The sequence below is a fragment of the Medicago truncatula genome, chromosome 3, assembly GCF_003473485.1.
Source record: "Medicago truncatula cultivar Jemalong A17 chromosome 3, MtrunA17r5.0-ANR, whole genome shotgun sequence".
Classification (NCBI taxonomy): domain Eukaryota; kingdom Viridiplantae; phylum Streptophyta; class Magnoliopsida; order Fabales; family Fabaceae; genus Medicago; species Medicago truncatula.
Genome location: NC_053044.1, coordinates 18,965,888 through 18,970,121, shown reverse-complemented (window position 1 = coordinate 18,970,121; position 4,234 = coordinate 18,965,888). Strand labels below are relative to the sequence as shown.

Genomic DNA, 4,234 nt, shown 5'->3' with positions numbered 1-4,234 from the left:
GCAGAGTATCAGTGTGAAGAGAGAAAGTGTAGGTTGTGAAGTGAGTAGTGTGTGATTTGTCTAAGTGTTTTGAGCAAAACGTTTGCAATTCAGAAGGGGACAAACAAACAAAGCATTAATGACATAGGGGGCGCGAGATAGTACATTCAAAGCTTAAAATCATCATTGCCCTCTCAAGTAATACACTAATACACATAAGCCACGTCAGAAGTTTTTCAGAGAAACTGCTAGTTAGTGGGACAGGTGTTACTAAAAAGTAACTTCCAACGTTTCCACTAATACAACTTGTTTAGGAGCAAAGAGTCCAGCTTCTGAAGTTAAGATGCTGACGTCATCTTCAGAAGCACATTTTCCTCAGAATCTCAGTTAAGAGCTTCTGATGGACCATAGCTTCTGAACAGACTTCAGGACCATACTTCTAGTTCAGGAGCAAACAGATTTAATCAGACACAAAGTGCATGTTCAAATTTTTCTTTATAAAATGAAATATTTCCTTAGTTAAAGACTTAGTAAATATATCAGCCCATTGATGTTCAATATCAATGAATTGTATATCTAAAATTCCTTTTTGAACATAGTCTCTAATAGTGTGGTGTTTGATTTCAATATGTTTGGCTCTTGAATGTAGAATAGGATTCTTTGTCAAACAAATAGTAGCAGTATTATCACAATAAATGTGAATACTGTTAGCATTAATCTGAAAGTCTTCCAACTGATGTTTCATCAAAAGCAGTTGTACAACAACTTGCAGCTGAGATGTATTCTGCTTCTGCTGTAGAAATAACAATAGTTGCTTGTCTTTTGCTAGCCCAGGATATCAGATTCTAATTGGACATCTACGAGTGGTTTAACTTAGTCTTGATTTGAAAATGGATTGATTTTGAAAAGTAATAAAAAATAGACGAACTTAGGAAAAATGGAACCTTAAGTAAACCTTGTGAAGAGTTTGTAGTATGTCCTTGTTTCTATATTATTAGTTAACATGTAGGATTGTTGTGAAAGTTTGTTGGCACATGAAAACAATACTTTGGAGAAATACTTGAAAATCAGTGTTTTGTGAAAAATAGACGAACTTACCGAAATTGGTTTTTAGGGTTTTCAAATCTTGTAAATGATTTATATTCATGTTTATATGATAGAATGATGATGAATCAATGATGAATGGGGTGTCTAATATGGTGGATGTTATGATGTGGATAGATGTCTGTCTTTTATGCAAAATGTGATTTTAGAACTTTGTTGTTGCTTAAAGTTGCTTGTTGTTGATAATGATTTTAATGATAGTGATTTTTTATTGGTCAAGTAGCCTAGTGGCTAGAGCTCACACAATTAAATTGTGGAGAAGTGGAGTGTCCGGGGTTTGAACCCCGGCCCTTGCATATAATATGCAATATCCCTACCAACTGAGCTAAGCTCATGGGGATATGTGATGGTGATTTATTATTGATGTTGAATTCTTACATGCAAAATGACCATGATTTAATGGTGCTTGCATGTACGAAAAATGTCGGTGTTTATGTTGGTGATTTGTCGTTTGAACGTATGCATTATTGAGTCATATATTCATGAATTCATAAGTAGGATATTCATATCCAACGACGGTGATTAGGATACTATATATCCAACGACGGTGATTAGAATACTTTGTATTCAACGACGGTGATTATGATACGGTTGTATCTTGAGGTTACAACCTTGGTGGTGATCGGTACCACATACATATAGATTTGTGTCTAGGTGCATAACATATGTCATACCCCAATTTTTGACCTAACACCCTACATTCATACGCCGTCTGACCCTGAATAGTCTTTAACTTTTCAAAGGAAATTTCAGCAGAAAGGTATTTTAAAATACCTCATTTTATTCCGATTTATTTTCAATAAGTCCAAAAATGATAAAAAATAAAAATAAAATAAAAAACAGTCCAGGGTCCATTTTTTTTTTCTTTTTCAAGCCTCAATTACATGCATAACCAAGCTCAGGTCTACTCTTTGTTTCCAATTATACCAGAAACGCGTTCTTTCCCTTCAATTCCATTTAACATCATTTCCTTTTATTTATCAACCTTGAGCCTTTAAAGAGAAGGGGGAATCAGTGAGATAGGGACACAAATTCATGAACCAATTTTTCATAACCTGCACAATGCGGACGGGTGCATGTCTTACCATGCACCCTCGCCCCTGCTAGCCTTCAGATCTTGATCCAACGGCCTGCAATCATGCCTTCTTAGATCAGATCAGGACCCTTGATCAAATCAAGGGCCCAGTTTATCCCACTGCATTTCATTTTTATTTTGTGCATGCATTTTAATTCCTTTCGCACCTTTCTTTTATTTTTCTTTACGTTTTATTTTCTTTTTAGTTAGAATTCATCGTTCTGCATCTTATTTATTCATACATATTTATTTTTCGTCATTTATCTTATTGCATAGATTTAAAACGTATTTAGGGTCAATGTACAATATAAATGAGTAACAGGGTGTGTGCGTGTGTCTGTTATTTCTTTACCGCTTTATATATATGAAAAAAATGCAAAAAAATTAGGTTAGGGATTATGTGGTGATCCAACGTCACTATAAAAATTCACATGCTTTTATTTTTATTATTTCATTAGTTTAATTTTCTTTTATTATTCCAAAACAACAAAAACATTCAAATAACAAAAATTACAAATATTTTGATAATAAACCTTGATTTTCAATCAAGTGATCCTATTTTTATTTTATTTTCTTAATCAAATTTCAATCCATTTAATTATACTTTGAGTCATCTTTTTTTCATATAAAAATACAAACAAATACTCATTTGCCACTTGGCTTTTTATTTTCAAACTCTTTTCAAAACTAATAAAAAACACAAAACCAATCAAACGTCAATTTCTACCCCGAACTACGAGGTTTTGATCCCTTACGGGTACGTAGGCAATAGACCATGTCCTTCCAAATCAATAAAAATGTAAATAAAAATGTTCCTTTTCTTTTTATCACTTTAATTCCTTATTTTAAAAAGCAAGCAAGTTTAAGCACAAAAAGTTAAATAAAATCAAAAGGTTCTCGTAGAGTACTACGAATATTTAGGGTGCTAACACCTTCCCTGAATATAATCAACCCCCGAACCCTTAATTTTTAAAAATGTGGTATTTGAACCTTTTTCCACTTTCTTTTGAAAAAATTAAATGTATGTTGTCGCATCATTTTTCGGAGATCAAGGCTATTTGATTAGCGTTTGACTCACTATATTGGTGAATATGTGAAGGTGTGAAAATGTACTTGTGTATTATTATACTTGTATGTTTGAGGATTATTAATGATGTTGGGTTGTCATGAATGATTTAATTAAGTGTTTTTTAATCATTTGAAATTAATTATGATGTTTTTATTTTCATTTGGTTATGCTTTAATTGTTAATTATTATCTAACCCCTAGTGGTCGTTTAATTGACCGCCTACCTTATTCGTATGGATAGGTAGACAACATGCATGAGTAGTTGTTACTTTGCTTGGTGAGTTTGCTGGAGGCTAGCTTTTCCTAAGCATCGTTGGGACAAAGTCTAAACATTTCCTTGAAATGCTCCCACGCATCATAAAGAGATTCCCATCTTTTTTATTGAACCGTGTAATTTGGTCTCTTAGTTTAGCAGTTTTGGAAGGGCGAAATAATCGGGCAAGGAATGCTTGCCTCATTTGATCCCATGAAGCGATGGAACCAACTTCCAATGAATGAACCAAGCACTAGCTCTATCCCTTAAGGAGAAAAGAAAGAGGTGCAGCATTACAGCTTCTTGATTCGCTTTCAAGGTTCCAATGAGTCTTAGAAACATTGAGATATGCAGATTTGGATCCTCAGTGGGTGATCCAGAAAACTGATTTTGCTGCACCAAGTTAAGTAGTGTAGGCTTAATCTCAATTGTTACCCTCAACCGTTGGGGTACACAATAATAGCATGTGCCTCTTCCGTAGAAGGTGTTGCATACTCTTTGAGAGTGCATTCAGCCATAGCGATATTATTTCGTGCTTCTCTCTTTCTCTTATGCAAATACTTTCGATCTCGGGAACAAATTCACCAAGACTTTTAGTTCTTCGCATAAAAGAGCAAGAACCCAAGAAGTTAACAGTAAAAGAAAGAAAGAAGTAGTAAAAGAAAAAGAAAAAGAAAGAAAAAGTTAACCAAATTAGTAGATGTAACGCCCCAATTTTATTTAATTATTTTTAGTAGATTTAAAGTCTTTTATAT

At 33.7% G+C, this 4,234-nt stretch overlaps 1 non-coding gene across 1 annotated transcript; it reads left to right on the top strand.

Annotated features, from left to right (window-relative positions):
* Positions 1 to 3,531: 3,531 nt before the first annotated feature.
* On the top strand, positions 3,532 to 3,636 carry LOC112420526 (small nucleolar RNA R71). The gene has a single exon (XR_003010706.1). It is a non-coding gene; the product is annotated as a small nucleolar RNA R71 (small nucleolar RNA).
* Positions 3,637 to 4,234: the final 598 nt, after the last annotated feature.